The sequence below is a fragment of the Euleptes europaea genome, chromosome 6, assembly GCF_029931775.1.
Source record: "Euleptes europaea isolate rEulEur1 chromosome 6, rEulEur1.hap1, whole genome shotgun sequence".
Classification (NCBI taxonomy): Eukaryota; Metazoa; Chordata; class Lepidosauria; order Squamata; family Sphaerodactylidae; genus Euleptes; species Euleptes europaea.
Genome location: NC_079317.1, coordinates 22873939 through 22887444, shown reverse-complemented (window position 1 = coordinate 22887444; position 13506 = coordinate 22873939). Strand labels below are relative to the sequence as shown.

Sequence of the window (13506 nt, the reverse complement as noted above, 5' to 3'; positions counted from 1 at the left end):
TTTTGCTTTATCAAACCAATCCTTGTTTGAGGTATTGCTCTTGGATTTCAATATTTTGTAAAACCTTTGGTTATGTATTTTTACAGTTGACTCTTCACTGTGTTCTTTACTGTTGACTCCTCATCGTTCAAGGATGAAAATCACCTCTTGGTGAAATTCCCTCTGAACCAATCCTTGCAGCATTCATGGAACACTTAATGTGAGATATCACACTCCTTTGTGGAAACAAAGCTTATAACAATTTTCATTTCATTGGACATTATCCAAACTGTGGAACTGTGAAATCTCACAAAGGAATGTCGTTGGACTTATTAAACATCTTCCACTTGCCATGAAATTCATCCAAGGTTTTGTCTGAGTTGGACCTCTCAAACTGACTTTGAATTTCACATTAGGCAACAGCACACAAAATTTGGGATGCACAGAAATCCCCTGGGAATTTTCACTATTTTTTTTAAAATATTTATTAAATAGTTAGTAAATTTTTATAAACAAATTAATTTTACACATCGATTTCCTAGAATCAGTTATAACATACCAAAGAGTACATATGAGTGTACTCCATCTTGGAATTTAGAGTTCCAATACACTAAAAAAGATTTGTTCATTCCAAAATATGACATACTTTGAACATGTGCATAATATGTTAATGTGACCATTTCCATTTTTTAAAAAATCAAACCTCTTTGGCTTCCTTCAAAACTGTACAGAGTTTTGCCTGAGGAGGAGGAACCTGTCAGAGTAACAAGTTGCCCATAATAATCTGACAGAGACAGCTGACAGGTAGCTGTCAGATCAGAGGCATCTAGGATGATGCAAGAGGCAGCAATAGCATTGCAGGTTCTAGGGTGAACTGCAACTAACCGTTTTGAAGCAGTAAGGATGATGTAATACTGTGGCCAGGTCTACAGGTGGCCTTATTGGTTTCAGGTGGAGTTCTGTATATAAGTCTATGTAACTAACTCTGTGTTGGGAAGTTTGGTGGAGAAACTGTATGTGATGGTTTGTCTTTTATCTGTGCACTGTAAATTAAACAACACTGTTTTCTATAAAGCAAGGAGTTCTGGTGGTGTGTCCTGGATAACTGCTAACCCGCCTGCTTCCACGTCAGGGCTATGGGCCCAGATTCGCTACACTGTGCAGGTTACGAGTAGTGGTAGCACAATTAAGTTTCCAGGACATCCAGAGTCTTTTGGAACAGTGAGTGATTGAGTGGAGAGATGGCTCAATCTGCAATCCCAGTGGAGAAGCTCAACGCTGACAACTACTGCATTTGGTCGGTGAGAATTGAGCATTACCTTAAGAGAGAAGGTTTATGGGATGTTGTGCTGCAGACCCCCGCTGCTGCTGCTGATGAAGGGCAAGAGAAAGATAAGAATATAATTTTGACTGTGGGGGATAGCCAGCTTGTATATGTTGCCAGCAAAACATTCGCAAAGGATGCATGGGCGTCTTTACAAGCCGGTTATGGCAGAGACTCGGCTGGAACTATACTGGCACTAATGAGGAGGTTGTACAGGACAAATAAATCACCTCACATGCCTGCCTTGGAGCATTTGAGAACTCTGGCAGAATTGTTTCGGCAGCTAGAGTTGAGAGGAAAGAATGTCTCAGACGAGGATAAAGTATACATCATGCTGGGTTCCTTGGATGCAAGCTTTGATGTATTGGTGGCCTCTCTGGAATGCATGGCTGTGGAGCAGCTTATGTATGATTATGTTACCGGCAAAATCCTGGAAGACGAGGAGCGTCGGCAGGAGGGACAGATTCAGAGGACAACAGCCCAGCTGAGAATGAGTCACCCCATGATGGATAGAGCAGCATCTCGTCCATCTTTGGAGACCTCAGCCCAGGAGTTTAACAACCCGGATTTTCACCCCTGCCAGCGAGGTAATTTACAGTCAATGCCGATGACCTCAGCCCAGCTGCGGATTCAGCCTGTAAGTGGGAGTGAAGTCTACTCTGCGCAGAAGTCGTTGAAGCAAAGTTGTGGAACGGAACAGAGGAGTGATGTCTTCAATCAAGAAGGGGAGGACTGTGTGCTCTTTGTAAGGAAATGTTATTCCTGTGGCAGCAGCACCTCAGAAGGGATTGCCCCCAATTAAAGAAGAAGACGGCTAAGAAACAATTCCAGACTGCCACACACACACAGCTGTAGTGCTGGCAGAGACTAATAAGGGTGAGGATTTATGGCTGGTTGACAGCGGGGCTAGCAAGAATTTTGTTAAAGATAGCTCCTTACTGTCAAACACAAAGCAGTCTGCTAGAACGCATGTCAGCTTGGCAGACGGGAAACGTTTAGAGGTCCGGTGTGAGGGCAGCCTAAACTTTCCAGAATTAAGCCATACATTCCAGAATGTGCTCTGCGTACCTCTCCTGGAGAATAATTTGCTAAGCGTATCTGCCTTAACCAGGGCTGGTTTTTCTGTGCAGTTTAAAGGAAACACCTGCCAAATAAGCAGAGAGGGAGACACGCTGTTGCAAGGGCACTTAAAGCAGGATGTTTATGTTGTGCGCAGAGGGGCTGGGGAAGCCACAAGCACAGTGGGAACTTTAAACAAAAATCCTCATCCAGAGTGTGTGCATTTGTTACACCGGCGTTTAGGCCACGACTCATTTTCAACAATACAGAAAACCCTGAGCTTGCTAGGAGAAAATGAGGTGAGGCTAAACAAATTTAATAATTTTCTTGATTGTACTGTATGTAAATCTGTAAAGAGCAGAAGGAGTCCAGTGGCCAAAGTCAGCCAGACTGACAGACAGATCCTTAAAAATTGTCCATGTAGATATGGGTGGCCCCTTCCAAGAGAGTGTGTCGGGAAACAGATGGGCTCTGGTTCTGGTTGACGACCACACGAGGTTTGGCTGGGTTTATCTGCTTCACAAGAGTGAAGCTTGTAAAACAATCAAGTACTGGGTGAACAGAGTGGAAAGGGAGCTAGGTTTGCCAGTTGCCAATCTCCAGTCAGATCATGGCAGAGAGTTCTTGTCAAATGAGTTAGTCCAGTGGTTAGAGAGCAAAGGGGTTCAGCACAGACTTGCTAACCCTTTTGTTCCCCAGGAAAATGGAGTTGCAGAAAGACGGATAGGATATTTAAAATCCATGATGCAATCTCTGTTGGAGGACGTTAATCTAAAGCCTAGGTTCTGGGCAGAGGCAATTAAGGTTTCTAACTACCTCATTAACAGGTTCTGGACTTCAAGCATTGATAACACCCCCTATACGGTTTTGTATAAAAGGAATCCATCCTTGAAGCATTTGAGACTGTTTGGTGCCAAGGCATGGGTGGATATACCTTTAAAGCATAGGAGGGGAGGCAAAAAGTCCAAACCACTTTTGTTCCTTGGGTATCAGAATGCTGCAAAATCCTACCGTTTTTCTGATACTTACAATAGGATAACAATTATCCGTTCTGCTAATTTTGGAGAGTCATTCAACTGGACAAGGTTGCACGGCTCAGATAAGGTGCCTGACATGATATCTCTTCCAATTAATGAGCAGCTGGAAGCCAGAGATAACAGTGGTTCTCCAGCAAGGGCTCCAAGAAGGGAGAGTGAAAGGTCTGAAACTTCAGAAGGTTCTCCAAGAAGGAAAAGTGTAAAGTCTGACACTTCAGAAGGAGAGAGTTCTGAAGAGACTGAGGTCAGGAGGTCTGAACGCAGCACCAAAGGTGTGCCGCCTAAAAGGTTTGGCTGTGATTGTGTCAATAACGTGTCAGCAGTAGAGCCAGCTTGCTATGAAGAGGTACTTTCTCTGGAGAAGGGAGAGAGGAGCTTATGGCTAAAGGCGATGCAGGATGAAATGAATGCATTAAAGGAATATAATGTTTTCACTCCTGTTCAACTTCCAAAGAGTCAATCTGTGATAGGTTGCCGGTGGGTCTTTAAGTTGAAACAGCTGGCTGATGGCACAGTAAAACGTAAAGCAAGGATAGTTTGCAAGGGGTTTGCCCAATGCAAATATCTGCATTATGATCTGACCTTCAGTCCTACTGTTCGTGCTGACACAATTAAGACCGCCCTGGCTGTGGCAGGGTTGAAGGGTCTAGAGGTGTATCACTGTGATGTGCAAACAGCCTATTTAAACACACCTTTAAAACAACAAATCTTTATGCAGCAAATTCCTGGCTTTGAGTTGAAGCAGGAAAGCATGGTCCTGAGGCTAAACAAGGCATTGTATGGTCTGCATCAGTCAGCAAGAGAGTGGAATCATTGCCTGACTGAAGCCATGAAACAATTAGGATTCAAACAGAGCTTGTCAGATTCGTGTTTGTTTTCTAAATGCTCAGGACAGAAGGAGGTCTTTGTAATGTCGTATGTTGATGACTTGTGTCTAATGGCTAATAATAAAGGTGACATAGAACAGTTTGAAAAGCAATTAGGAGAACGCTTTAAACAGAAATGTCTAGGCAAAGTCAGTAATTACCTAGGAGTAAAAATAAGCAGAGATGAAGATGGGATGTTTTCTTTGTCTCAGCCTGACAAGGTACAACAGCTACTGGAGAAGTTTAAAATGGTAGATGCAAATGTTGTGGATTCTCCTATGGTAACAGGATATGTGAGTGGTGAAACAAAAGCACAGGCAGAATGTGACAAGACTATGTATCAGTCTTTGGTGGGAAGCCTGCTGTATCTCAAAACGTGGTCTAGACCAGACATTCATCAGGCTGTGCATTGTCTGAGTAAGAAATGTTTGTCACCAACAGTAACTGATTGGAAGGCAGCAAAGAGGGTGCTAAGATACCTGAAAGAATCTATGCACAGGAAGCTGTGCCTGAGAGTTTGTGATAGGGAGCTGGTTGCCTATTCTGATGCATCGTGGGCGGATCAGGGAAAAAGCAAGGTCCACCACAGGGTATGCTCTGTATTTGGGCAGAGCACTGGAAATCAGTTACTCAATCATTTGTGGCAATGTATACTTGTGAAGCTGAGTACAGCGTAATAAATGAAACGATCATACAGTTGGAATGGTTCATGTATTTGTTAAAAGAACTGAATGTAACTGTACCTGTACCTGTAAAGATATATACTGACAATGCTGCAGCAATGCAATTGGGAAACAAGCAGTGTTTCAGAAGCAAAAGCAGACATATCCGGATTAGATATCAGAATGTGGCGGATGCTATAAACAGAAATCAAGTATATATTGAAAAGTGTGCAGGTGAAGAAAACATAGCTGATCTGTTTACTAAGACAGTAGATAGTAACAGATTTCAACAGTTGGTAAAATTATTATGACAACTTGAGAAGGAGTGTCAGAGTAACTTGCCCATAATAATCTGACAGAGACAGCTGACAGGTAGCTGTCAGATCAGAGGCATCTAGGATGATGCAAGAGGCAGCAATAGCCTTGCAGGTTCTAGGGTGAACTGCAACTAACCGTTTTGAAGCAGTAAGGATGATGTAATACTGTGGCCAGGTCTACAGGTGGCCTTATTGGTTTCAGGTGGAGTTCTGTATATAAGTCTATGTAACTGTAACTCTCTGTTGGGTTTGTCTTTTATCTATGCACTGTAAATTAAACAACACTGTTTTCTATAAAGCAAGGAGTTCTGGTGGTGTGTCCTGGATAACTGCTAATCCGCCTGCTTCCACGTCAGAACCTCCAATGGAGTTGGCAAATCTAGGCTGGGAAATTCCTGGAGATTTTAAGGGCGGAGCCTTGGGAGGGCAGCGTTTGGGGAGGGGAGTATATAATACCATAGAGTCTACCCTCTAAAGCAGCCATTTTCTCCTGGGGAAATGGATCTTTGTAGTCTGAAGATCAGTTGTAATTCCAGAAGATCTCCATACCCCTCCTGGAAGTTGGCAACCCCAATTTAAACTTTTTGATTTTTGGCAACTCTAAATCCTAACTCCTCCTTTGGGTAGGTGTTAAGTCTTTGTCATAATCCTAAACCTGAGGTTAAGGAATAGAGCAGCCTGCAGGCCTCAAAACGGCCCTTCTGTCATGAATCAACCCCAGACTTGGCTGCCAAGTTTCCTAAAGCCCTATATTTTCCAGGCACTGTCCAAGCTTCAGGACTGGACTGTGGAATCTTCGAGGGAAAATAGGCACCAATCACTGTCCGGGAGGCAGAGCTCTAACAGAGAGCATTTAAAGCCCTACGCAGAAATGGGGGGGGGAGGGGTGTTCATTCCCTGAAGATGAGCAGTATAGCCTTAGATAAATGGGAAAGACTATGGTCAAAGGATTTGAAAGGAATAAATGCACAATCAATTCGGGAGAATATTTATAAAATGATGTATAGATGGCATCTAACACCTAAGAAAATTGCAAAGATATATAAGGTGACTTCCCCTAAATGTTGGAAATGCTGTAAAGAATTGGTTCCTTTTATCATATGTGGTGGACTTGTGATAAAGCTAAAGACTTTTGGGATATGATTTACAATGAAATAAGAATAATTCTTCAAAGAAATTTACCCAAAACACCGGAATTGGTGCTACTCAGCATGATCCCAGATGATGTGATAATACAAAGGACATTTTTGATCTATGCTACAACAGCTGCAAGACTGCTGTATGCAGCTAAATGGAAAGGGGCAGATATTCCTGGAAAAAAAGACTGGATTATAAAAATGTTTGAACTGGTGGAAATGGCGAAACTTACAGCTACTTTAAATCAAAAGGACAGTGAGCAATTTATGGGGGAGTGGGAGGTTTGGATGAATTACTGTAAACATGAATTAAGACTGGGAAAAATGGAAGAATACTTATTAATCTGATCCATGTGATAATAATAATGTTAATAATTAATATTGAATAGATCATATATCTTAGGAATGAAAATGTTATGGTTTTATTGGAAAGAATTAGGATCAGAACCCATCATGACGGAATTTAACCATTTTATTAAGAGGCAGACGGAGGTGAAGGGGAAGTCAAAATTTCTTTCTTTTCTTTTTCTTTTTCTTTTTGTATTATTATGTACTTAGAATATTAGCAACATACCTAGATATTCAAATGGTATATATTTTTAAATTGTTGCTTGTCTAATGGAAAAGATATAAAACCAATAAAAATTTATTTAAAAAAAAAGATGAGCAGTAATTAGGTTGATTTTGGGGGGCAGTTGATCCCTCACCCCACCATAGGGGTGAGTCTGGCCTACTGGAATTAGATAGTTGAAGTTAGGGCTGTCAATTCAATTCTTCCCGAACCAAAAAACCGCTGAATTTTCCCTGATTCGGCGGTTTCCGGTTCGGGAAGAACTGAATTCAAAATAGGTGGGAAACGGGGGGAGCCGAATTCCCCGACTTCGGGGTGTTCAGGAAATAAATTCAGCAAATTTGGGGTTCGACTCCCCCCCGAGCGCCTTCAGGGGGCTTCCCTGAAGCCGGGCGGGGGGCCCTTTAAGCAGATTTGAGCCTCCCGGTCAGGAGGCACAGATCTGAGCTTCCTGCCCGGCCAGGAGGCTCAGATCTGTTTAAAGGGCCCCCTCCCAGCTTCAGGGAAGCCCCTTGAAGCTGGGCCAGGGGGGGAAACAGATATGTGCCTCCCGGCCGGGAGGCTCAGATCTGTTTAAAGGGCCCCCCGCCCGGCTTCAGGGAAGCCCCCGGAAGGCATGCGGGGGGGGGGAAACAGATCTGCGCCTAACAGCTGTTAGGCGCAGATCTATTTAAAGCCCCCCCCCCCCCGCGTGCCTTCATGGAAGCCCCGTGAAGGCCCACAGGGGGGGGAATTTTCCCCCGAACTCCAGATCTCGCCCGAATTTCGGGGATCCGAAGCAGAGGAGTTCGGACTTCGGCACTGCCCAAATTTAAAATGGACGAATTTTGCCGAAGCCGAACTTTACCAATTTTTTTTTCAACAGCCCTAGTTGAAGTAGAGTAGGAACTAAATAAGGGAGTCATGCTAGGGTTGTGTTCTGGCCACCTTCTTTCTTTGTGAATTTTGCCCAGTGTTAATTCTGTTCCATTTGTGTAACTTTTATCCTATTACTTGCTATAATATTTGTTTAATAAACTGTTTCTTGTTCACTCTGCCTGGGCTCTTCATGCCTTAAATTCAGCCATACATCACAGCATCCCATGACTATAGAAGTTGTCTCCGGGGGGGGGGGGGCAGGGAGGGTGTCCAGGTCCCCTCCAGTAAAGCCTGAAACCCAGATTACTGGCAGCCAGTTAAGGCCCTTGCCTGCTCCAGAGCTGAAGGGGACTGGGGAAAGGAGGCTGGTTGGGGAGGGGGAGGGATGCTTGGAAGGAAAGTCCCGTCTGAGGCAATCCCTGCAAGGCCCCACCTATTTCTGCAACAGCCCTAAATGTTGCAATGTATCCACTGCCAATGAAGCTGGTGGGGAAACTTGCATCTCAACCAGAAAGGGCTACCTCATTTTACCTAGCCTGTCACCCAGAGAAGAATCTGGGAATCTGTAGTTATGTGTGGTGCTAGGGTTCTCAATAAAATAATCTCTAATAGCTAGGTTGCCAGCTCTAGGTTGGGAAATACCTGGAGATGTTTGGAGTGAAGCCTGAAGAAGGCAAGGTTTAGGGAGGGGAGGGACATCAAATAATAACATACAGTCCACCTTCCAAAGTGGCTATTTTCTCCAGGTGAACTGATCTCTGTCACCTGGAGATCAGCTGAAATAGAGGGAGATCTCCAGCCACCACCTGGAGGTTGGCAACCCTACTAATAGCTGTCACAAATCTGCAGTTCCCAGGGTTCCTTAGGGAGAGCCAAGAAAGGTAGTAGATTGATTTAAAAGTATGTTTTAGATTAGGAGCGCCATGGCGCAGAGTGGTAAGCTGCAGTACTGCAGTCCAAGCTCTGCTCATGACCTAAGTTCGATCCCGACGGAAGTCGGTTTCAGGTAGCCGGCTCAAGGTTGACTCAGCCTTCCATCCTTCCGAGGTCGGTAAAATGAGTACCCAGGTTGCTGGGGGTAAAGGGAAGATGACTGGGGAAGGCACTGGCAAACCACCCTGTAAACAAAGGAAATAAAGGAAACATCGGGATGTGACGTCACCCCATGGGTCAGGAATGACCCAGTGCTTGCACAGGGGACCTTAACTTTTTTAACTTTTTTGGATTTGATCATTAGAAGGCACATTAAAGGCACATCTATACCACTGTGTGTGTGTGTGTGATAGAGAGACAGAGAGTTGCGTATTTGATCTCTGCTGGTCGTGCTATGCTATTCCACAGCCTATGCTAGACTCTGCCTGCCCATGTAGCAGTGTACACTGAGAGATCAGCATGTTTGACAATGGACTAAATAGGGATGAATGGATTTCCCCCATTCTATTCCTTTATTATTCTGAAATTTTGTTCTGCCCTACAATCCCTTCCTTTGCATTCTAGTTTAATTAGGAGCATTTGTAAAATTGATTATTGAAGTATGTGTATCCTTCTGTTCTTTTCTATCTCCCCTCCCCTTGCATTACCTTCCACCCTCGATGCATGCACATGCATTAAAACAGCAGTCTTGAATGGATTGTGTGCATAACTCCACTGAGATTCTTTTTGTGCTGCGGTTTTACTGACGTGCACACGTGCCGCTGTGATTCTGCAAAACACACAAACAATCTGCATGCAACCATGCAGGCAATGTAGATGAGGGAAAATGGTTCGAAGGAACAGAAGCAACGAAGCGATGTGGGGCACCCTGCATGTTCAGTCCTATGTGCAAAATTTTGATAGTGGAAAAAAATGAATGAACGGAAGATTCTGAATTGGTTCCCTGTTTGGAGAAAGGACCGAATGATTTGGAACTCCCAAATCTGGGAAGCAATGGATGATCAGCATTTCTATTCCCTAGAAATAACGTTGGTTAATATGGGATTCTCCAGTGCCCCACTGTCCTTGTTTTAAAAGAAATATCTTTGAGTGCCTTGTCTTCTGCTTCCTGCTGTGATGAACTAGTTGTAGGGGAAGATCCAGACAGCCCAATTGTTTTGCCAATTAACAAGGGGTGTGTGTATGGGCAGTGGGGGGAGAAAACGCTTTCAGGGGCCATGTACTTTTGGGAGAGGCTCACCAACTTCTGCTATAAGATCTGACCATCTTTATATGACCAGGAATTCAACTGTGTAAGGGCACTTTAACCTCGTTTGACCTTTCAAAAGCATAGCATGCCTTTGGTCAGTGGCCCGATGATTCCTGCAAACCAGGACCAAGGCAATTATTTTGGAGACGGTGTTCTTCCCCCGCCCTTTATCAGATAATTCAGGGAAAGACACATCTAGCAGCTTAATTTCATTGTTACAACGCTGTCATTGTAGCACTAAAAAAATATCAGGAAAATAAATACACAGGCTGCATAACTTTGCCAGAAGAGCTTGTCTGATCCAACAGATTTTTACTCCATGAGACAGGTTTTGCTGTGTTTGAGCAGCGTTTCCCCCCCCTTTTAATCTCCCCCTGAGGAGTATTAATTCAAAGCAATCACAAGATGCCCAACCTTTCCTGCTGTTACTTGTGTCTCCTTTGCATTCCTTACTCTTTCTCCAACCGACCAACCGTTTGTATCTTGGTTGGCTCGCCTGGGTTTATATGAACCCAAGGGCCGCCTCTGACACAAACAAACGGAAAAAAAGGAAAGCCATTTGATCGGGGAAATACATGGAGAGGGTGTTTCAGTGCTGGGGAGTTGAGTTTCCTTTGCTGCCTTCCCTCTGTATCAAGCAGGCAGAGCAGAGTGCTGTATAAATAGCCAAGCCTGTGAGCAACATCCAGTTTGAGGGATCCAAGCCTTCTAGAAGGAGGCACGCAGAAAGGAAACCATCCAGCTGCTTGCCAAACTGAAAATGATGTATATTTCAGACTTTGTCTCTTGAGCAGTCGTGGGGTGGAGGTGGGGGGGAGCTTGGATGGATTACAATAATACTTCAGCGAGACTGCTGACATCTGTAAAGGACTGTCATCTACAGAGAAGGATAAAAACAGGAGACAATGTCATGATTTCCACAGATGCTCAGAACTGAGGGGCTGATCTCTTGAGAAGGAAGAGACTTGAAAATGTTGGTGGTTTAAACTTTTTAAATCTTCTGTACAAGGAATGGGTGAGTGTTAAGACTGTTTTTTTGGGGGGGTTGCATGGTGCTGGTTTAATCTGCATACTGTCTGAATGCCTTCATTGTACTTTAAAGATTCTTTTTTTGCCAGAGCGGCCCATTTCCCCCCTCCCCCCGCATTTTCTCTTAGCTTTTCCTATATCAAGTCCTCAGAGAGAACTATACAAACAAAAGATGTTGCAAAACTGGATGTCACTGGACATGATTGCTTGGACATGTTGACCATTTAAGAATGAAATATTAGTGTGCATTTGCTTGGGAGTAAGTCCCATGGAACTCAATGGGATTTGTTCCCAAGTATACCTGCATAGATTCAGAATGCCTGATTCTTAAAACGATTTCTTCTTGATGTTTGTTATACATCATCACCAAGATCTTACTTTACTTCTGATTGTTATGCGAGTTAGAATTCAATGAAGTGATATTTCAAATGCTGGTGAAGTGAACGGAGTCTCTGGGTCAGCTTAAAGTTTCTGAATGGCTTTGTAATTATGTGTGTCTGTGTGTGTTTTCAACTTGAGCTATTGCATGGATAAAGGTTTTGCTGATACTTCTAGGCAAAATGCAAACGGTACCTTCTTTTTTAAAAAATTGGACTGTTGACACCCAAAAGATTGGCTGTGCACATCTATAATTATGAGAAAGATGTTCAGAATTTCAAAAAGCAGCCTCAGTAGATTTTTGTTACATTTTCATCATTTCAGAAGGAATATATTTTAAAGGAATTGTAACATGTAGATATTTTAAGATTGTCTCCAGAGGAATGGCTTGGCTATTAAGGAAAAGGTAGAAAAAGCAGAAATATTAATTTTGTCTTTATTTTAAAAAGGCAGACAACACTTGTTTCTGGACAGCGATTAATTTCAGTGCCGACTTACATTTTAGATATGCAGCATGCACACAACATGCTAAGCAGAAGAAAAATATATAAATAAAACCTAGGAATGGATGCCTCCTTAGTTAACAACAGATAGAGCTATTATTCCTTCTTTAGCTGCATATTAATTTCGCACTCTAGTTCGTGGAATAATTCAAGCGAACCCATATGACTGATTCAGGAAAGGAGGTGAGATGACAGAATAGAAAGAATTCAGCTTGCAAATAGTTATATTAATGGTAAAGTATAAGGACAACAAAGAAACAAGGGTCTATAAGCACACAGAATCACATTCATGGATATGTGTGTGTGTGAGAGAGAGAGACAACAGGAAACAACATGTTTTGCATGTTCTTTTTCAATTAAGAAAACAGTTCTCTGTAGTTAGGACAGAGGATGGGTTTGTTGGGCTTCGCTGATTTGATAACCGAGACTCCTGATCCAACAGACAGATTAAGCCAGAATGTTAGAACTGAGGCATCTTTAGTGCTACTGAAGTTTTCAGACTGTGATTACACCTTTCCCTCACATCCCTTGAAGTGAGTTGTAGCAGTGCATCTGGAACTCACTTGCAAGCAAGCGTGTTTGTAGGGTCATACAGCTTTGCAGCATGGTCATAATGGTCGTTTCTTAGAATTGACCCATTGTGTTCAGTGGACTTGCTCCATAGTAACTGTGTTTAAAATTTACGATCAATGGACTGGAGTGTGATTTTTCAATAAATAAATAAATAAATAAAATAGACCATCAAAATACTAGTTCAATAAGAGAGCAGAGTTAGATGGAAGAGTGTCCCAAGACACTATGGTGAAAATAACTTCCTAAATTTCATTTTCCATCCTGACGTCTTAATCTCTACCCAAAGCATTTTAATAAACTTTTGAAGTCTAAACCGCACTACAAGATTAAACTGGACACAAAGCCAACAACCGAATTATTAATGTCAAAGTTTCATCTTTTGCAACCCTCAGTTTTAATTTTTTTGTTTGCGGTATTTCACATATATAATTTCATTTTATTTTTCTGGAGGCTAATCCAACAAAAGGAAATTCCATCAATTTTAAAATCTGCAATTTGCGGTGCACAGAAATGGCACTTGAAGTCATTTTCCTGATGATCTATATTAAGCAAATAAAGGCTATTAATGCAAACCAGAAAGCTTAACCAAACTTTAATAAGACATAATTGAGTAGATTCATCCTTCAGTAACTTGATATATATTTTTTTCTTTGCTGTTTGGGTATATAAAGTAAAAATAATATGTGCATTTGTTCAGTAGCTACAACTACTAATTTGCTTACATTACTGGAGAGCTTTTTGTTTTCGAAGTGTAAATCTGTTTAGGTTTAAAAGGATTTCAGACGGATAACCCTTGAGAGTCAGAGAATTCACACACCTGGTTTATTACATGGCTGTACAGGAAGATTATGATTTATGTGATGAGCTTCAACATCAAACAGAGAATGGGCAAATATATTGCCGCATCATATTTAGAGATGATTGGATTCTTTAATGCGTTAGTATGGACATTCTGCAAATTCTTCCATATTAATAATGCACTGTTATATTCCTTCCATGTCTTTTTTGTTTGTTCTCTCGTTGCAAATCTAC

General features: G+C 42.4%; 1 protein-coding gene across 1 annotated transcript in view; it reads left to right on the top strand.

The window, feature by feature from the left end:
* The first annotated feature begins 10979 nt into the window (after positions 1-10979).
* TUNAR (TCL1 upstream neural differentiation-associated RNA) overlaps positions 10980-13506 on the top strand; it is a 58333-nt gene continuing 55806 nt past the window's right edge. The window contains exon 1 of the mRNA XM_056851538.1: positions 10980-11006. The gene's annotated coding sequence lies outside the window, so the exon portion shown is untranslated. The remainder of the gene's footprint in view (positions 11007-13506) is intronic.